Source organism: Eucalyptus grandis, chromosome 7 (assembly GCF_016545825.1).
Source record: "Eucalyptus grandis isolate ANBG69807.140 chromosome 7, ASM1654582v1, whole genome shotgun sequence".
Taxonomy (NCBI): Eukaryota; Viridiplantae; Streptophyta; class Magnoliopsida; order Myrtales; family Myrtaceae; genus Eucalyptus; species Eucalyptus grandis.
The window spans coordinates 50,143,956-50,166,633 of NC_052618.1; the positions used below are offsets into that span (position 1 = coordinate 50,143,956).

General features: G+C 38.8%; 2 long non-coding RNA genes and 1 pseudogene across 2 annotated transcripts; all 3 read right to left on the minus strand.

The window, feature by feature from the left end:
• Positions 1-7,890: 7,890 nt before the first annotated feature.
• Positions 7,891-8,370, minus strand: LOC104441550 (annotated as a pseudogene).
• Positions 8,371-12,541: 4,171 nt separating this feature from the next.
• Positions 12,542-14,203, minus strand: LOC120295632. Its single transcript, XR_005553000.1, has 3 exons — positions 14,073-14,203; positions 13,463-13,516; positions 12,542-12,662 (listed from the first exon to the last, which is right to left on the minus strand). It is a non-coding gene; the product is annotated as an uncharacterized LOC120295632 (long non-coding RNA).
• A 164-nt stretch (positions 14,204-14,367) lies between these two features.
• On the minus strand, positions 14,368-17,329 carry LOC120295631. The gene is made up of 3 exons (XR_005552999.1): positions 16,792-17,329; positions 16,537-16,676; positions 14,368-14,854 (listed from the first exon to the last, which is right to left on the minus strand). It is a non-coding gene; the product is annotated as an uncharacterized LOC120295631 (long non-coding RNA).
• Between the last annotated feature and the right edge of the window lie 5,349 nt (positions 17,330-22,678).

Genomic DNA, 22,678 nt, shown 5'->3' on the forward strand with positions numbered 1-22,678 from the left:
TGAACATTTCACTCTGGATGTGAATGTTTTTCGATTTCTCTTGTTATACCTTAGTTTGGATCTAGGTATTTCAAGTCCTAAAATCTTGACATCTCAGTTTGGACCTAGATGTTCTATTCGTTGAACATTTCACTCTAGATGTGAATGTTTTTCGATTTCTCTTGTTATACCTTAGTTTGAATCTAGGTATTTCAAGTTCTAAAATCTGGACATCTCAGTTTGGACTTGAATGCCATATTCGTGGAACATTTCACTCTGGATGCGAATGTTTTTCGATTTCTCTTGTTATACCTTAGTTTGGATCTAGGTATTTCAAGTCCTAAAATCTTGACATCTCAGTTTGGACCTGAATGTCATTTCGTTGAACATTTCACTTTGGATGTGAATGTTTTTCGATCTTTCTTGTTTTACCTGAGTTGGGATCTAGGTATTTCAAGTTCTAAAATCTTGACATTTAAGTATGGATCTGAATGTCTTAATTCTTTTCGTTGAATATTTCACTCTGGATGTGAATGTTTTTCGATCTTGCTCATTATATCTTAGTCTGGACCTTGATATTTTGAGTTCCAACATTTTTTACCCGTTTAGGCGACTGTAGAATGGTATGGGTCTTGGGAAAGCCGTCTCTTTGCAAGGCCATGTTACTATTCTGCGCGACCGTAGAATGGTATGGGTCCTGGACATGTAATACCAATCTATCTTGAGTTACTCTACCATCCTCGAAGGTAAGTAGTTCCAAGTAAGTTCCTTTATCATTTGCATTAGCATTTCCATGCATCATATAAATTGCAGTAAAAAAGGAATTCAATTTCCAACAAAAAGTCATTTAGTGCATGTGCATAATTAAAAGTAGGTCTCAATTTGTCGTTGAAGGTAACCTCTACGAGCTCATCTTCAAAGAGGGGCAGCTGTTGACACCTAATTTTGGAAAAATAAAATTGCATTTTGAAAAGAAAAAAAAAATTGGGAAAATTGATTTGATTGATTATGCATGGAAGTTTGAAATTCTGATGAGTATTCAGATTTTGATAAATGTAGAAACAATTGAAAGATCAGGCGAACAAAGGGCAAGGATTTTGATAAAATGGAAGGAATCGATGCAAAATTGAGTTGATTGCGAAATCATGCTCCGATTTGCATCCATGATTTAATGTAACAGAAGATGGAAGCTTAAAATTTTCCATAGAAAACGGCCGATCATAACCACTATAAAAAGGAGTTGACCTGCACAGGGTTCAGGGGGAGCGAATTCGAAAAAATTCAAAGGAGAGATTGAGAGAAAATTCGTACGAGGAAAAGCAACTTTCGTCGATTTTGTTTCAAGGAGAAAACCCTTAATCTTTTCTTTCTCTGACAGAAAGGGAAAAGTCAACAGTGACAACAGGAAACTTCAGTGAGAGAAACGTGCGAATGGACAGGTGAGAGAGGGAGAAAATAAAAAGAGAGAAGCAAAAAAAAAAAAAACGCTCTGTTCTTCTTCTCCGTGGCTTTCCTTTGCCGCGTGACCAACCCCTGCACCTCTGGTCTCCGAGCTGCTCGCGCTGCTTTCGCCGCATCTCTGCCACTGCCGTCTCGCTGGACTCACCCTTGATGCGTAGCCGCATCCCCGCTGCGCCAGCGCCTCCACTTGAGCCCCGCTCCGAACACACCTCTGTTGACGCCATCGCTGCTCCAGTCTGCAACCCAACAACGCCGCTACCACGATTTGCAGTAGCCCTCGAAACCCCCACACCGAGCCCTTGCCGTGTCTCCGCTCACCACCGCCTCAGCATCCCGCCCGCACCAGACCGCGATCACCCTTGCCAGCCACTGCAGATCGCGACTCCAATACCACCGGAGCCCGAGCGCCGCCTTGCCGCCGACGACCAGCAGTCCCGGCGCTATTCAGCCCTCGCCGGAGTCCGAACTCACGCCGGCCGACCACCTTCCTCCCCCCGGCGTCAACCCCCCTGTCTTTGTTACTCACCTTAGGTAGCTTTTCATTACTATTATTATTATTTTACCTTTTACCTTTTACTTTTACCCTTTTTTATAAGTTAGTTTATTTCATTCTGTTCATTTGTTAATATTTGTGAATTTAGTATACATTATCTGTAGGGATTTTGTCTGAAATTAATATAATTATTAATTTGATCTGAGAGACATCGGATCATTTTTCTAATTATTTTTAATTTTTGGGCTTTTTGGTAGAATCTCAATTGTTAAATCATAATAATTATTTAATTTGGTCCATAAGACTTTGGACCAGATTTTTTAATTATTCTAAGTTTTGTGATGATTAGGGTCAGAATAATTGTTAATTTAACATGTGAGACGACAGGTTATTTTTTCAATTATTTTGATCCTTTATTTAGTGATTATATTAATTTTTTAGATTTAACCCTTATTTAACAATTATTCAACTTAAAAAAAACTAAAAAGAAAATAAAAAATCAAAAATCAAAATATTAAAAAAAAATGCATGAGCATATAGGACATTAGGGTTTAATATAAGAGACACGTAGGTTTAATTAATCAAATTTTTAGGATTATATTTCTAGGATTGCATTTTTAGATAATATTTTTAGGACTGCATTTTTAGATATTTAAAAATAATAATAAGTTAGGATTAGACTTAAATAGCCTTTTTAGAGTCTTAGATATAATTGGCACATTTTCATATTATCATCCTCTTTTTAAAATAAAAAATAAAAATAAAAATAGTTTTCTAAGACAGAATAGGGTTTAAGTCAAATTAATCCCAAAAAATGGATTAGAAAATTATTTTTTTAGATAGCTTAATTAGGGTTTTATTAGTTTTGAATTTCAATAAAAAATACAAAAATACTAGGTGCATATTAACTAGTTTGCATAATAGGATCATTTAATCAGAATTTATTTACTAGTAAAATTAGGTCATGAGGTGCATGTTAACTAGTTTGCATAATAGGCCCATTTAATTAGAACTTGCATATTAATAAAACTAAGTCATTCTAATTTTCAAGAAAACCCAAAAAAATTTGTTTGCTTTGTGTGATGCAATTTATTTATTGAATGCTTGAGCATCTGTGTGATCACCTTTTTGCATGATAGTAATTTAGGTTAAAATAAATCCAAGTTGCCTGCAAAAAAAATATTTTGAAAATTAAAAGAAATGGTACCGAAAGGGCATTAGAAAATTCTAGTGTAACCAAGTCTTCGTACCCTTAGTCTCTGGTTCGTAGGAGTAAAATAAATCTCCCTTTATTTTACTTAGGTATCTAATCGACCTACCATAAATCGATTAGTGGCGACTCCTAGATATTAATCATTTGCATGTTAAATAATTTAACCTTAAGTCGCGATTTGGTATGGGCTTGGGAGAGCCCGAGCTAAGTTTAAAGACTTAGGAGTCCATTAACCTAGTTTTAGGTGGTGCACCCGAAATTTAGGTCGCGACACTGGTGAAGGCCACGCGTTGAGAAGAAGCAGACGAGGGCAGCTTCTTCAGTGGCTTCGCTCGGTGGTCAACAAAGATGGGAGAAGACCTGCTGCTGTTGACCGAAGATGACGCATGGAGAGGCTAGCCGAAATGGTGGAGGTGAGGGCCGAAGGATGCGCGGCAGATGGGAGGGAACGATCGCAGAGGCTGCTCGCGGGGAAAGGCTTCGCTGGACTGGATTTCAACCGAAAGAATTAAAGTAGAAGCTAAACAAAGAAATTGAAAGTGAAGCCGAAGACTGGGGTTGTCGCACAAAGGGAAAATGGAAGGAAATAGAGGGACTGTCCGGTTATGATGAGAGAAAGAGAAAGATGGATAAAGATGAGAGGTGAGGGGCTCCACTAAGGCTTGATATTTTGCAAAATATCAATCAAGAATCACTCTTGGCCATGTAGAAATACTTGGCCTTCAATAGACCATCAAAATGACCCTCATAACCTCTCAAGTAGTCCAATAATGCTGGGGTGAGGGGATGTTACGAATTTCTCATGGTCTTGCTTCAATTGCTCTTCCATTCTCTCTTGATTTATTTTCAATTGGCCACCATAATTTCAATTGATATATCAATTATCAAATTGATAATTTTCATCACCCATTTACCCATCTTGCATCTCAATTTTGTGATTGAAACCATCTTCAGCCTTTTCTGCACAAAAATGACCCGGCGACGACTTTTTCCCAAAAAGTCTTTGTTGTCGGAAAAATCTTCTGAGACTAAGTCGATACTCCTAGAATTTTTTTGACATGACAGAAACTTTAATTTCTGAAATCGAACTTGAATTCGCGGTTAATTTCCACTTGACGCGTTTTTAGTGCGACTTAGGCTACTGGGTAACTTTCAGAAATTTTAAAGTGCAAATGACCGGTGGTTGATTTTCTTCGAGCCACTATAAACCCACTCGACTCATTGGCAACTCTCGATTGTCGTGAAAATCTCGAGGATCCAAATATGGACACAGGGTACCAAAACAATAAGATAATCAGTCTAGTGCTGGTCGACAAGAATTTTCCAATTTAGTGGTGTCACCCACAATTAGCCACACATCTCTGTCGACCCAGTCTATCTCTGATTTCAAATCGATTTTTTTAATTGTGCCGTAATGACCTCTAAAGATGGACACGGTCGAGAAGCTGATTCCTGATCGAGTTCTCAAGTCTATTGTCTTAAAATTTCTTAATGGCTTCCCTAGATAGTCTAATTATCTCAAGAATGATCAGTTCTAAGAATAGCCCTATAGGCGCATCAATGAAATGCCTGATTTATTCAGTAAAAGACAGGGTTGAAAAATCTGGATGTCACAAGGAATCCTTAGAATGTACTAGGAGGTGCAAGCAGCAAAGACATCTTATCTAATCTGAAATGTTAGTCTCAAAAAGGGGTGAGTACAACCACCCAGCAGCTAAAGATCTACTAAGCTATATCATGCAGAACTATCACAATCTAATTTCATGCAAGATAGACAAAACATATAATCAAAAGAATAAGTATGCATCAATCAATAAAGCTTTTCAAAGTAATGGCAATTGTAGTTTCGAAACCAAAATGCACCATTTCAGTCACACGGGTCTCAATTATAGGGCCAAACTGTTATGACATGTGCCATTCCGTGCCACACAATTTTGTCCCATAATCAGGCGTAACTCAGTAGAATCATCAGTTTTAGAACTCAGTTTATTTTTCCATTTCCCTACGTCTATCCTAAAGGACCAGCATTTGCGTCCCTTCGGGCATTCGTACCCAACTTGGTGTCGCGAAAGCCTCTGGTATTCAGTCACCAGGCATCTAGAGCGAGTCGTGTCACACCTCCAGGCATCTCGTACCCCACCTGACATCACGAGAAATCTCCGAGGCTTGCCATGAAAATGGTTACCCCTACCCTCCGGGCATGTATTCATAATACAACTGGACTTCCTGACACTCCCGAGGTACCTCTCGAGCACTGCGGACCCTAGACATCCAAAGGGCATCAACTCTTGCGAACCTTTGGGCCTCTCGACTCCCGGGGCATCGTTGACCCGAGGGTCCGACGGCATCAATCATATCTCAACCATGGTATTTCAACCAAATCATTTCAATTTCAAACCATTTTCAAAACAACAACATTTGAAATCCTTTTTGGGTTCTTGACAATCTCCCTTGTCTAATATCAAGCAATGCAAATTGAGATTGTTAAAGGCATGTCAATGCGTTAAAGGCATGTCAATGCAACAACAGTAGGCTTTAAAATATATGCCATTTCCATGTCAATGGAATCAATTCACAAAACTCAGCAGCAAAACATCGAACCTATAGGTCCACTTCCACGATTAACCTTCCAATGCATTTCAAAAATCACGTGCAATTTCATGGACCACACTTGTGCCTCACGGCCAGAATTGAAAAGAGTTATCAAAACATAATTAATTTGAAAATCGGCACATTGGCAAGTTTAAACCTCACTCCCGACTTCAAGGTTTTTAAAACTAGGTTATGTAAAAATTTGAGATTTCGAGGGTACCAAAACTTTTTCCTTTCCTTTTTGAAACATTGGTGAATGGCACCTCGGTACATAAAGATTTCAGCATCAATCGGGAGGTTTTCCAAACCGTTTACAAGCAGAATTTTTTAAAGCTTTGTCAATGCTAAAATCGATGTATAATCAGAGTCCAAAATCACGTGCAAACCTGAAAACTACAAGGTTTCATCAACCATTTAACCCCAAAACAGTTTCGATTACTCTACATCACACCATTCAACACCAAATTCAAGCAATCCAGTCTAGTAATGCACGTCTTCAGACAACAACAGCACTATACTATATAGATTAGTAGACTTCAACTTGCCTCAAGTCCTACAACGTTGACAGCAAGTAAAGCAGGAAACTGGCGGGTCACGGATACGGCTCAACGACGGCTAATGCGAGTGGTGTCGATGGCGGCAGCGCGCCCGCACGAACGGAGGGCGGTCTCCTTCCTTCCCCCTCACTCTTGCTCGCTACTCGCTCACAATTTCTCTCGCTCACTCGTTGCACTCACTCGCTCTCTCTCTCTGCTCGAATTTTGCTCGGCTCTTTCTCTCTCTTACTCTCTGTTACGAGCATTTTGTTCGATTCACCGCTTGTTGACTGTCCTAGTCAACAAAGAAATGCGGTGGCTTCATTGATTGAAGACAGCTGGGCGGGACATGGATTTTAGCATGTCATTCGGTTGCCGACTCCCCCCTTGCATGCACTGGCGTGTCCGTTGATGGGCGCCTCTCGGTCAATTATTCTCCATTTGTTGACCAGCGGATGTGACTCCTTCGCACGCTGGGGTCTTGAAATTTGCTGGCAGCCGAGTGGGAAGCAATGTGGCTTTTGCTGAGTGCCCCTCGGTCAACAATTCCCTTCCTTAGTTGACTCAAGTGTCGACCAAATGGAGAGGAGTTAGGATGGTTTGGACGTGCATGGTCTTTCCTCCCCAAGCATGCATGCATGTTCCTCATGCATGGCCGAAGTCCCTTCCTTCGGCTCACTAAATAATTATTAGATTAAGGTCCAAGTCCCTCTCTTATTACATAAATACTTAAGTGGTATAGTAGTGTAGTGTCATCGGAACAAGTGTGCACAAGAGTTGTGCTTAGTAGGGTACACATGCGGGTGGGAGAGGATCTCAATCGTAGCGTTACCTAAAAGAATTTTTTGACGTTTGGACCATTACAAAACATAATGTATCGGTCCAACGATGATAAAACGATGTCTGCAAATGGTACTAATGATGCAGTCCGACAATGCTTCTGTCAATCTGTCACGGACAATCACATATTCGAGGTCTGGCAAAAATCCGGATGCCACAGATCACTTGCCTTTCGCCACAAAATATATACCAAACTGCAGATTAATTATCAATAGTGTAACAATCCGCAATAGAATGCCATCAAGCAACTCAAGTTTGGCATTAGGATCAAAATCAGGCGCTAGAATTGAGATTAGAACAGGAACAATCTAATGCTAATACACAATGCGAGAGAATATTGACTTTGTGTATTGCTCAATTGGACAAGGTATTACACTAGAGGGATATTCGTATCTAGGATAATATACACAAGGAAGTAATCTATTATGGGGTGTTTAACTCCAAACCATCCCTTCCTGTTATATCGTGAAGTGTAAAAGTCAAAAGAACACTTTGTTCTCATGCATCCTTTCATTACAAAAGGATAATCAGTTGATGATCAAGAATACTTAAATCTACAAAAGTCATTTCAAACATTCGCAAAATATTGCGAATTTGTTAATAATAATCTACCTAAGATGCTCTTATGAGCAACATGTTATACATCCATATTTTTCTAAACTAGCTCATGAATCATATCAAGCTAGTCGTTTTTATTTTCCCTTTATTTTTTATGTCACACCCATGACACATATAACAATAGGCCATAGGTAAGCTTGTCACTATAAAAGCCTCTCCTAGTATGGAAGTTCTCCTTCATAGTTGCCTGGAGGATCGTAGTTGCACACAACGCACCACCACCCATTGTTACACTAAACCTTAGCGCACCCAACTCGAACTGAGTTGCGTCAAACCACCTGAGTGTAGTGCAAGCAGTCGCACTCACTCTCGCAGGTGTTGGTGTTGTAATTGTAGTTCTGCTTCTCTACGACCCACAAGCTGACGGCGTAGGTGCCAGTGAATGTGCCGGTGCCCTTGGCAAGGTTCTCACCGTAGGTTCCATTGGAGTGCACAAGGCCACAGTCGCTGACCCATTGGTTCACATAGCTTTGGGCGTAGGCAACAAGCGTGTTGTCCCATGTCATGTTCACCACGCCAACTTGCTTCCGAGCAGCATTGTGAGAGTTAAGATAGTCTTGGGGTGAGTTTTGGACATGAGTAGGTTGAAAGAGAGAAATAGAGACAAGAGAGATGATGATGGTTAGAGAATTCATGATGCTCAAGGAATTAGCTGATGTTGGTTTAAGGTGATATTTTTTATGATCAGTTATGCTATTTATAAAAAATATATATATATATTTTCGGGGCTTCAACTTGCCATGTGCAATGAACTTATCAAGGAACATCTACTTTGGACAGCACAACCTTCCATTCAAATCTAGTTTGATCTGAAATGATAAACTAGTAACTGGTGCATGAGGAAGTAGTTTTGCATGTTCTTCCTTTCCTCAAATGGAAGTAAAGTAAAAGGCTCAAGTGAAGTTTGAAATTTCAGCAAATTGGATACATTATAATAAGAAGAATGTTAGACTTTATGTCGAGTAATGCTAAAGACATTGAGAATAGTGCATGAGATTAAATTATTAGGGGACATAAATAAAGTTTATCCAGTCGTAATGATCCAACAAGTCTTATCCAAGCCTCCAATGGGGAATGCAGATAATTTCTCCCGATTTATTTACAATACCATCCATCACCACTGACCGTCCTCCAATGCCGCCCGCAAAGCTAGTCATCCTATCCATCGTTGTTGTTCAAAGATCCACCATCCATCTTCAACCAAACTATTTGTCTCTAGCGTCCCCCACCTCATAACAATACATTACTACCTGCCCACACAAGAGAAGTACATCAAATGTATCAAAAGTTATGTACAACACTCATTTTAATACTAAAAATTTTCATCGGATCACTTAAGTGCCCCTGATGAGAAATTTTGGCCAAAATATATACGTGATAATTTATAATTGAAATTTTAATATGAGTTGACATTTTTTTCTTTAGGAAAAAAAGAAGTTCTCTATGAATTTCCATGTGTACATTTCTCCGCCCCTCCCTCCACATCAGTTTTTTTCTTTTTTTCTGTCTTTCTTCTCTTTTCTCCCTTATGCACCCTCACTGCTTCACACAGTACATGGACTCCTCGGCTACAACTTCATCAATGCTCACCCATCACCACCCAGACCTACGAGCTTCGCCACAACCTCAACAAACAACACCAAGAATCGATGAACAACACCTGTGACGGGTAGGAGAGAAGGGGCGAGGAACGACATGGTTCAGATCTGTGAGAAGAGTGTTGTTCAGTCAAGATTGCTTGGTTTCATCAAATTATAAAGCCACGAAGCACGTCCCGCAATCAATTAACGCCAAGGTTGGATGGGAAACCAAGAACAAGCACGCGAACCTCACCCAAACATTTCATCGAAAATCTAAGGTACAACAACCGGAAAGCATTCAGACCGCAAATTCAGACCAAAACCAACCATAACCAGAAAACAACACTAGGACACAGAGAAAGGAATGAGCAGACCCAAAACGCATGCAGACCGGGGCCAGTGAGCCTCGTTCCGTCGATTCGACAAGACGGGGGAAAACAAGCTTGGTCGTAACTTGTGAAAGGAAAGTTGCCAGACGCGATTGCTAGGTAGATCGGAACAAAACGGCTCCAGAAACCGCCTCGAGGGACTTGGCCGGTGAAGAAGGCAATACCAACTGCGATTCGAACTTGCCGCAAATGGATCCGACTGAGCCTCCGGTTTGCAGCTTTTCAACGGATCGACTCTGTTAACGGCGGATTTTGAGGCAGTTTTGATGAATTGCCCAGACAAGAAACCAGAGAGAAATTCCCTGCTGCATCCCCTTTCAGTCGATCGTTTAGCAAGAAATTGATTTTTCTTGCTGAACGAAGTCGTTTGGGTCATGCAGGCAGCTGAAACTTGTTAAACGTGTCGTTTTGAGCTTTTTATGCTGAATTAGGCCGCCCGCAAGCCACATAGTGGAAAAAATATCAAAATTTTGTCTCATCAAATTTCCAGCACTTGAGACACTTAAATAATTATTTTTTATTTAAGTGACATTTAAGTGATCTAAAGAAAAAAAAAATTGACATTGAGGTGAGCGTCATACATAACTTTTGACACTTTTAGTGTACTTCTCTCTCATATCACTCTTAGCAATGGCCGCCATCAAGACATTGACGAGCTCTAACCAACCCTCGACGCCTTAACGCTGTCGAGATTGCAGCGAGTGTCTCGATCTAGAGGTGCATCCTCCTTATCTAGAGACTCAACCCCTCCAGGCCAGATCTAGAGGTAGCAAGATCCGGATCCATCGCCCGTGGTCGCCGTTGCCCCTTGATTTATTGCTTAACAAATCAACCTTCCATAAAAATAAATAAATAAATAAATAAATATAAAAAAGATAAAATTTATGGATCATTCTTTAATGTCTCTGCCATTTTCCTTATTTTAAGCTATCTAACAGGTACATGTACTTCTCTTTTGTCTCCATTAAGTTATCATCCACTTGTTTTTAAATTAATACACGCAAGAAATCCATATTATTTGTGTTTTTAATTTTATGAGCTACTTTTACGGTTCTGCAATTGGCATAAATGCGAGGGGCACGCCCTCACATCCCCACTTAGCATTGAACGGTTAGAAGTGCATCTTGTATCAGTCTATCGCACCATAAATAAGTCTTATAACAAAGAAATTATAATGAGCTTGACATACGTAATAAATTGAATCTGAATCATAAAAATTGTTTAGATAATACGTGAGTCCCACCTAGATCTTATCAAATTCAACAGTCCAGATTTGGGATGTAAAATACTATGTAAAGTAGAGTAAATGTCCATTAGGAAAATGATTTGAGTAATTTCTCATCGACCGAAATATGCCCTCTCTCTCTCCCTCTGCGCACATGCACTTGTGTGCTTCACCATCAAGCCGCAATCAATTGAAGATCAAACTTGATCGAACAGTTATGTGACTAATTCAATCAAATCTGAAGAGGACAAAGAGGGAGGCTACCTCATCGCAAGATCATGGAAAAAAGGAGGTCGACTCTCGATGTCGCAATTGAGCATAGGCTCACTATCAACTAGAAGCCAATGCTTGATTTAATTTGGGTGACGTTGCTGATGAAATTATGTTGTGGTCATGTTGCTAACACCTGAGGCCATCATGTGTGTCCTCTAAGGATTAGTACACCAGAAGTGTCAAAAGTAGTGTACGGTGCTCACTTTAATGCGAAAAGTTTTTTTGGATCACTTAAGTGCCACTTTTTTAAAAACATGATCATTTAAGTCCCGACTCCAATTTTGATGGCCGGAAATCCAACGTAGCTATATTTTATTAATTTCTCAGTCCCACATAGTTCGCTGGCATACCTACTTAGCATATAACACATAAATGAAGTAGCCCGAAAGTTGTAAAATGTGATCATTTAAATGCAAAATTTTATTTAAAATGATCATTTAAGTGCCAAATTTTGTTTAAAGTGATCATTTTGGTGGTAGTTGTTATTTAAAAACGATCACTTCAGTGCTAAGCATGCCATGTGGAAATGCCATATGGACTGGATTTTTTAAAATTTTGAATGACAGGTAATCAATTTGGCACTTAAGTGATCATTTTTTCTCTAATTTAGTACTTAAGTGAGTTGTCAAAAACTTTTGACACTAAAGTAAGTGCCGTACACAACTTTTGATACTTCTAGTGTACTTATCAAGTATCCCCTACCTACTCTTCAAACCTCCTTTTTCATTGCCATGTCATTTAATGGAGATACAAAGTTGACAAACACATAAACAAGACAATATCAAAAAGGAAACATGGACCTATATTTGTTGCACTTCTTAGCGTGCTCATCACTTTGTCTAATAATTTTTATCAAGTCTTCCTACTCAATCAACCCTCTCATTCTTCACCATTAGCCACCGTCTCTGGCCGTTATGGTCACTTGTCAGCACCGTCACTCCTCCACATCTCGTTGTTATCTCCATCGTGTCATCCACGACCATCTTTGTTTTCTCTATTTGCAAACCGAAAACACTCTCTCCCTCACTCTGTTTCTTCTCTCACCACCAAATCTCTATAAGGTCTCGGCAGCACCATTGATGACCTGATCTGGCCATGGCCTTTGAGATCTCACCTCAATCTCAATGGACAGGCAGATGGATGAGGTGTCACACCCCCAAAAACTACAAAGAATGGGGATGACACGGCCGTCCTTCTTTACAAAGGACGCAGCCTCAAACACAACCTACAAACTGATATTAACTTATATATATAAATATCAGATAAACCTTCAAATTGGTTGCAACATCAGAGTTTCTATAATCCACCAAAAAGAGAAAAGGATATACTTCAAAACTTAGACGATTCAACCACTAGTAAAGATCATTTGCACCACTTCCTTAAACCATACCAAAAACAAAATAGAACTCCCCAAAAGTTTCCCACGACGGCGCACTCGCTCTATTCGCCACTAGCTGAGGAACCTGAAAAGATCAAAGGAGGAATGGGATGAGCAACCACAGCTCAGTGAGTAGTACATATCTTCTAAGCAAATCGAACAACCACTATGCATGTATACAAAACAATACCAAACTTCATAAGCCAACTCAATATATAAAATAAGTATTGAATCTTATAAGAGTTATTTCTTATCATCAAGATTTATAGTAATATGGAAAACTCATTTGAATCGCCATCAAAATTCAAGTATTAATGGTTGAATCCATTGAATAATCTCCATCAAAAACACATATCAATGGTCTATCCATTGATCAATCTTTTGCTCAATAACTAACTATGGTCACGACACAACGCCTTGTGACAAGGCGACCAAGATTCTCCCCTTGGCAAGGTCTCCACCTACAAAGCCGGTGGCTAGGCTCAGAAGGATATCCTAAACCTGGTATGCATACCCCAAAAACCCCTCACTGGGTTCACAGTCATATTGAGCATAAATAACCATTCTCCAATACCAAAAATCCAATCCATAAATCAATATCTTAAACCAAACAAATAACATTTTGCAACATAGCCCATCATCCATTTCATATCCGTTTTTCAAATCATCCTAAACCTTTCCATAAATCAGTCGCAAAGCAATTTCATATATGTTTCTCCACAAACCTTGTATAACATGTTTTTCAAACATTCACAATCAACCAAAGAGTAGCAATTGCTCGATCTGACTTTTATGCAATAAAAATGCTCTTCTTGATTCAATATATATACATGCATACTTCAAGATATGATTTTATAAAACCAAAAAAGATATAGTACCACTCACCTTGTTGTCTATGATCAAACGACAAACGATACTTGTATCGTCGAACTCAAGGCCCTATCAAATAACCGAAGAATAATGTTAAAACCTAATTAAATTCTATCTCGACTACAAAATGACTCAGTTACGCCTTAACCTTAACAAAAGGACTTCTGCGCGCTAACAAGTCGCATAACCAAAGCGATTGTTTAAGCCATTCGCAACATGAAGTTTAAGCGCAAAACTTGATCGAGCCTTAACTTTATCTTCTGAACCCCGATCCGAACGTACTTATAGTCAATAGAGAGCCCTTGACACATATTACAAGAATCCCAAATTGGCCATCCCAAAATCAAGCCGAAAAATGACAAAATACGGGCCCAAAGCTGCTGGACACGTATTGTTCACTGCGCGCGGGAAACTTTGGAATTTTGTTTCAGACAAACTATAAGCTCAAATCATGATCCATAAAATCTCACGGCTCCACAACACCCTAAATTACCATTCTTACAAAAATACGCAGCTCAACAACTCCAAAATTAGACTTCGCCGCACGATTTTCCAAAAATTCCGAATTTGAGTCCTAAATCCAAAAATTACTTCAATCGGACAAACGAGGGGCTTGATCTCTTACCGGGTTATGGAGTCGAGTTGGCTTGGCAAGGCATCCGAGGCGTGCACGTGCCAAAACTTCTTTCCTTTCTTCCCTTTTCTCTTCTTCTTCTTCTTCTTCTTCTTCTTCTTTCTTTCTTTTCTTTTTGGTCGAGGAAACTCTCAGCTTCTATTTAGCCGAGCCCTCTCCCATCTCCTTTTTCTTTCTCTTGCGTTATTAACTTTTCGACTTCTTTTTCCGTTTCTTCTTTTGGAGCCTTTAAAACTTCGTTTTCTGTTTCTTCTTTTGGGGCCCACTAGCCTAATGTTACATGAGGCATCCCCAAATCTTGAGATGACCTTCTAATTTCGTCATTGTCGACAAAGTAATTGTAAATGATGAGGGGAGCTCAACGAGGGGTCTTGAGACCCACCAAAGGCATAAACTTGACGTTCAGGTGAGCTCATCTATCCTTATCCAAGAGAGGGAGAGAGATAGCTACACGAAAGCAGGGATGACGACTGACATTGAAGTGATAGGGGAGAGAGAGTGAATGGAGCATGACATGACCCTTCATAGGCACCGGCATTGAATGGCGGAGCGAGGAAAGTCAAGATTGATGGTGGCACCAGAGGCATGTCAATGACACAAGCCACGTGTGGTTGTGGGGGCTCGATAAGGGGGGAGAAAGATGGGGAGAAGAAGAGAGATCGGTGTTGGGATCTTGAGGAGTGATTGGGTAAGCTGTAAAATCAAGAAGAGAGACTCGTGTTTTGATCTTGTGTTGGAGACAGCAAATAAGTAAATCAATGCGTACAATGAATCTGCATCCAAGAGACATAAATAGGGATGGTGAAGGAAATAAAATACAATGCCCTGGATCTAGTATAAAATAGGTAACACGATAGCATAATTGGGAAAATGAAAATCAATCATAAACTGACTCATAGCATGGTCAATCTAGGCTATGTTCGAGCAAGTTACCAGAAAAGATATTCTACATTATTGACCAACTGTCAATGAAGTGTAACGTCTTACAATAGCATGCCATCAACAAGCTCAAGTTTGGCATTAAGATCAACAATATCAGGGGCGCTGTAGGCTTCATGGATTGAGATCAAAATAGGAACAATCTAGCTATAATACCAAGTCAGTATGTAAGGAAATATTGAATCGTGCGTTGCTTTATTGAATAATGTTTTACATTATACGGGCACTTATATCCAGAAAAATAAACACAAATAGGGAAGCAATCTAATGAAGAAATTAACTAACATAGGAATTAACGATAAAACCAAAATCAATTGAAACCAATTACAATCCACATAACATCACATAATCTTGAACACTACCTAACGATTGAAATTCATCATAACAATCAACGTCCTTCCAGAATTTTTCTATGGAAGTTTGAGGTTGAAATTGCTCTCGCAAGTTTGTTTTATAGATTATAAACTTTTCTTTTCTTTACTTTTTTGGTCAATATAGTAGAGACAGTTGATATAAGTGGCCTTGGCTATATTTGTTAACAAAGCAATGGAAGATTGACCACATCCTGGTAAATCAAAAAAGAAAACAGTGCTCTCCTGCAATTAGCTTACAATTAGCCAACAACTAGCTAACAATCATCACATGTGCCCTTCCTCTACTGGCATAGAGCATAAAAGTCGAAAGAGCAAGCGTACTTGAAATCTGCCAAAGCCATTTCAAGCAGTTGCAGATTACTTCTAATTTGCTAGTAATAATCTGCTTAAGTTGCTTTTATGCGCAACGTGTCATGCATCCATAATTTCCAAAACCAGCTAATTCTAATACTAAAATCTAACAACCTAATAAATGCCTATTTTTCCAACCAAATTTCCATTTTTATTTTCCAGAATTTTTTCTTTTATTATTTTCGTTTTCTTATCTTATTCTCGGTCCCTCCTCTGAATCAAATTTTCACTGAGATACTCCGTGAATTTCAGTATTACCTCAGACAAAGCAATTGGTAATAAACATGCTCAATGATGAAGAAATCATCAACATACGAACAGCAACATCACGGGTAATTAGAACAACACTTGGATGGGCTTCAGATCAATTCAATTTACAGCCAAAAGAGGTGACCAGCAAAGGAATGGTGATGACAGCCAGTTCAAGGCACAGCAATATGGTTATCCGTTGAAAAATCATCACCAATTCACCATAACAATCTCCTAAATCATCATGCTGAGGTAAGAGATCGTACTGATGTAGCTTCATCACATGCCAGAGGGGTTTTGGTAGGACTGAAGAAAAGCAAATGTTAAGCAAACCCTACTAAAAACTTAGTTTCACAAATCGCAAGACATTGATTCCCCTAAAGCAATCAATAATTCCCCAAAGAACTGCGGCTACTTCCTTTTTTTGGGGAATTAGAAAGATACAACACGTCAAGCTTTCTATATACGATCACATCGTAATACCTAATCAGGATAGCAACGGAAGAGAGAGAGAGAGAGAGAATAGGCAAAAGAAGGTTCACCTGTACTGAATTGATCTTTCCTCACCAAATTTACATGGATATACCCGTACTCGAACCTTTCAAGTTGAAAGCAATGCAGATACGGAAAGAGCAGGAGTTTCACCCAGTGATGGATAACTTTGATTTCGTCCTTGCAGGGCCTTGAAACATAGCAACAACAAAGATGTGAACAGCGGACAGAAAAGAAGAAACGCATGTGATGAAGGCAGCTAAATGCAGAGAGAAGGATAGAGAGTCCATAATTATGATTGCGACCTTGTCAAGTGCAGTCAGTGACCTTCCTGAGCTTCCATTTTGAGAGACAAGCTCTCGGCAGAATATTCAGCGGATTTCAGTAGACTCCACTGCTCATTCACAAGGGAGACATGTCCAGTAAACATAACATTGTAAGCACTAGCAGAAAGGATGACAAGTCTAATCCAACAAGAAGAGAATAACAAGTTTGATCCAACAATAAGCATATGAACAGCAGAATCAACACGGTTGCACTCAAATTTGGCAAACACACTTCAATATTTAATTAGTTTCATATAGGACTCATGTCAAGGATGGACAACGATCAATTTACTTCGGATTAAATGAGGACCGAAATTCTTTACAATCTCAAAGAATGAATAGCAAACAGAGAAGATGTTGGCATGGCACTGTGAAGATTTAGCTACAACATACTCACTTCTTTACTCTTCACTCATTTACACATATACATGCACAAGCACTCCCCAAGCACCTCACTGCTCTCTTTTTTTCGTCTTTCCTCATAATTTTTATGGTAGTTCACAGCAAATAACTAATCCATCCAAGGTAAGACCTTCCAGGCTCTAAAATAGATTCGAGAGTAAGATATCTCTCCTATTTAACTCATTCAGAATTCACCAGTCCATGTATTTTGCACGACAAACGGTTCTATCTTCTGGAAAAAATCGCATTATGATGCAAGCCAATATGCACGTCTGCCTCTTGAGAAATTTTCTATCCTATCATATCAATATGAAATCTTCCCTGGCCACTATGACGAATAGCAATCAGCGCAATTGAGAAATCCTCAATTAGCCCACGCAACAGCTCAAAGGAAATTCACGAGTGTAATCAAATTCGCAAGTGCATAATTATTAAGCATCGTTAAAGCACATACCAAATTAAGACCACAACACCAATCAGCCAAGCAAGAGAATACTCAACCAGCGACAACATATATGGATGGATTTGAACAACAATTTAAGTAGTCATGGCATATGGAGATCTCGGCCATAGTCTATAATCACTTGGAAACAGAGGAGCTGTAAGTGAGTCGAACATGTACATCACACAACGATCATTCCTGATACTAAAGCATAAGAACGCTTCTCAAAATTGCATTCCGAATTCGTTCAGGCATTTTAACGAATATTTGGTGGATAGTTCAAAAATTAGAACACAGAGTCATAATCGCAGAGTCAATTCCGATATAGACAACTTCAATGACATCAGAACGTATTTAAACTACTAACGGATCCAAAATCATCATTCTAGTTTCACTCAAAACCGTGATCACAAATCTCGGATTCAACTCAATAAAACAGAGCAATGATGTACATCCCACGGAGTCTGTCTTTGGCCACGAACAGCGATGGAATAGCGGACTGAGGTCTTGGAGGCGTCGTCACAGGTGATCTACGTCTGAGAAGAAGCTCCAATGAATCTCTCAGCTCGTCGTACTTCACGGCCTGAAGATTTGAAGAGGTCGGGGCCATCACGAGACATGAAACTGCACATTGGTTGCGTAGCATCGCGCGCTGGTGAAAATTGAGAAGTCATCCTTGGTTATCTTTTATATGCCTACCATGGTCGTCCGCTAGACGAGACATTAGACAAAACTCAAGTGATTTGAGCATTACTCATATGATGATCTTACTTGTAAATGCAAAACCTTTTATATCAACGGAAAAGAAAAAAAAAATGCAAGACATTTGAATGTTTCACATTTACACATTTATCTATCTCACGTGTTATTCAATGAACTATTTCATCATCACCATGATTGATGTACATAATTAAGCCCCAATCTCTTAGCATGGTTGCACTTCGTATTCTCTAAGCCTCACCCACCGCTCTAGCGTGAAAATCTAGAGTTTCGGACACACGGTCACCAAATCTATAGATAGCCACACCCAAAAAAAAAAGGTCCCTCCTCACCGTTATAGTGCGTTGTAAAATTATAATTATTGGGAGATAAAAGAATCCCTCCTCACCTTTGTATTCTCTTAGGATGGTTTGCACCTTGCATCATCTGTCGTTACAGTTTCTAAAATTTCAGTTGTAAAGTAACTAGGTTTTGAAGGCTCACGAGTCATGACAAAACGTATATAGTTTAAAGCTGAATTTATGCAATGATTTCGAATTTAGAGGATAGAGAGCGTGTATTTGTCTCCAAATTATCTAATCTTTTGAGCTCTCATTTCGGTTAATGTAAAAGCAGACAGAGCTCTGAGGACATAAAAAGTGAATGCTTAGGAGTGAGATTGAAACTTCAGAGTAAAATGCTTATCTCTTAGAGGAATAATATAATTTTCCCTAAATTTAAAACAAAAATAACGGATTTAAAGTGCAGAAAAGGATAAAATTGTTGGGAGAGATACCATTAAATAAACGTAAACTTAGAGGTGTTTGACTCATATATCTGGGGATGGGTTGTTAGAAATTTGACTGGGTGAAAATGAATTTAAAATTTTGAAGTCCAACCAGAGTAGATCATAAGTGGGTTATTTAGAAACCCATTAACTGTGTAACCGTTAGGTAAGGAAAATTTGGACCATATGTTTATTTTGTTCCAAAGGTGATTTTCAAAATGCAACGCTATGCCCTTACAAGGTTCAAGAAACGCTCTCATGATGTGGAACTTTGTCCCACATGGCACTTAGTTCTAAGGGAGAGCACTTTGTCTTCCGTGGCCCTGATTGGACAGGCCTGAATTTTTTAAGTATAAATAGGCTCAAGCCAAGATTTCGGGCTCTCCTTTTTTTTTTTTCTAGGGTAATTTGCGCCATCGGGCTTGAGAGAGGCCCCAGATGGCCTATAAACCATAAATAATAGATAAAACATTAATAATACTAGAAACACTCCAATAAATTCATAAATAAGTTAAAGTAAACATGTAAAAAAAAAATGCCTTTTGAGGCCCAAAATAGAATAACTGACCTAATTTTACTTTTAAAAAGAATAAAAAATATATGGGCTAAATCTAAACAAGTCCGAAATGGTCTGGTCTCGTTCGGTTTAGGAGCAAGAGTACTATCCATGGAATGACTTGTTCGAATTACTAGATTGAAGCAATATATCTCACTAAGTTGAAATTGTTCAAACACATTTGAGTGCATGCACTCGGTATACCTAATGTTAATTCTAGCACTAAAACTAAAACAACTCGGTCAGCAAGTATAATCTTTGCCATATACCTCCAAAGAAGCTAATCCCTCTCCGAGGCTTTCTCGTAACTTAGCCCAAAAGATCATGACATAAAAAAAAATTATTAAACACAATACCTTATGTTTTCTATTGTGTCTTACTTATTCTAGTCACTATTCAACACATCTCTCATGGTCACTAATGTCCAAGTCTCCATGTCCTTTCTGCCACTGCTAATGGCCAGCCATCTAATTAGGGTAGTTGTAAGAGCTGAGATGGTATTTAATGCGATAAGTCCTTCTTGAAATGGAATGCATCTAAGTCATCAAATAAGTGTGGAATCAACATTAGAATGAAAGTTTGTCGAAAGATGGAAAGAGATAAATTAAGTGAGATCAATTAAATCAATTAAAAGAAATTTAGTTTTCTATTACACCATCATTTCTTCTCAAAATTACACAAAGTGCTCTTGAGCATCATCAGGAGTTGCCATTCTAGTTCGTCTGTCAATCATTGAAGCAATTCGATGATTCATGAGGTGGTTTTCACTATATAGCACTTTGCCTTTACAAGATTCAAGAAATAGCTCTTAAGGTGTAGGACTTTGTCCCGTGTGACAATTAACTCTAGAGGTGAAAAAAAAAAAAGATCGAAAAAAATAGGTTGGCCCGGATCAAACGGCTAGCTATTTCATGTTTGAAGAAGCCTAGGGTGAGATTTAGGGCTCCCCGTTATTCTTTTTCAGACAAGTCCACACCTTCAAAGAGCATCTTTGGGATCTCCGGCTTCAAATGACTCGAACTAGTCAAACTATATTAAAACTAAAAAAAGTTATAATATACGAATTAAGAATTAATAATAGAAAATCTGTTATCTATATACAGAATATTTTAATAAAGTCATAAGTAAGTTAATATATAAACATATAAAAATTATATACAGATTAATAATTAAAAATATAAAATTGTTATTTCGTTATTAAGTTAATAGATGCACTTTTATTTCTAGGGCATTATGTAATTAATGTAAAATTGAGGTACATTCCAAATATCCAATAAACTTTATATCTACATGGTGCAACTACAAAATCAATCCATATTATCCCACATCGCGTATCACAACCTTGTATTGTCTCTTTGGACGGCGATATGTTACCAGGTGTCAATGTCCAAAATATTATAATTTTAGCCTACAAACTCTATTAGTGAGTTAGCCTTGATGTCAAGGAAGCAAATTATCGACTGAACAAGTGATTGATCACCTCTTTTAGGGATAATAAATACTAATGATATTAAATCACACATCTGATATTCGATGATGCATCATCATATAACAAATCCCACTAATATACTCAGATGGCCAAACTTGTAAGGTTCTAGGGGTGGCCCCTATGGGAAAAGGAAGTGGTTCCCACTTTGTATTATTTTGCTTTTGGTCTTATAAAGTTCGACAGTGGCTCCCATAATATAGCACTTCATTCCGCTTGGCACTTAGTCTAAGGGGTGAACAAAAAAGCCCGAAAGGATGGATTGGCTCAAATCAACCATAACTAAATAGTCAGGATTTCCGACTCCCCTTTTTTCTCTTAGGCCCAATATGGCTTGGACTGGCTCGAACTATGTTTTTAGATATATATATATATATATATATATATATATATATTATAAACATATACAAAAATGATTATTGAGGCCAACAATATAATAACTAATCTGTCTTAGCCATTAGAAAAAAAAAATGCAGGCAACATCTGGACCGGCCCAGTTTAGTTCGGTCCTAGCCTTTTTATTTAACTTCGGACTGAGCCAGCCCGGGGATCGGGACTGGAAATTCCACGGACTAGTCAATCCTTACGTAATTGATGGGTTATTACTTGACTTCTCTTTCTTTCGTTTTATTGGGGAATCGTCGTCGGCTTACATGACAGATTTGATGGAATGTTTAGCATTCGTCTCCAATCTGCTCGGTCTTCAGTCTTCAAGAGAGAGAAAGCAACATTTAAAGTAATAAGCAATATTCTTATTTCGATATTTATTCGGTATCCTCCTCCCTTTCTTCTTTGTTATTACCTTCTATATTGCTTTCTCTCTCCTCAACTTTTTAAGGTGTTTCTTGTTGGACAATGCCATATTGCATGATAATATTAATGTTCTAAACCACATGATGACTAATAACAATATGTAAAATCATCTACAAAACAGTTTTGTTACGTTTGAAATATGAATAACACTACCTACGCACATAGAAATTTTAGTAGAATTTCGGGAAAAGGACACTAGGGGCATGTTTGGTAACCGGCCAAATAGTATTTATTTTTATTCTTTTGTTCCTGAGAGTAATTTTGAAACAGAATCGAGTTTGGTAAAAATTTTGTTCCGGGGAACAGATTTGTTCCTGGGAACAAATTTGGAGTAGAATTAAGAATAAATAAAAAATGTTGATTCTTTCTTCCTGGAAACAATTTTAAAATCAAATCTACCTTTTTTTTTTCTTTTTCTTTTTCTTTTTATCTTTCCTCCTCTTTCTTCTTGTTCTTCAAGTGCTACCACCGCTGCTATTGCTGTCTGCCGATGCCCCTTAGCGAACGTCACCATCCATCGCCCGCCACCGCCGGTCGCCAGTGAGCTCACCAGAGGCTCGCCCAACCACCAACGAGCTTGCTGGAGGCTCACTGGTGGCTAAGCAGGCCTCCCCTGGCCACCGGCAAGCCTCGCCTAGTTGCCGGCTGTCGCAACTCGATCTTGCCGCTCTCGAATTCTTC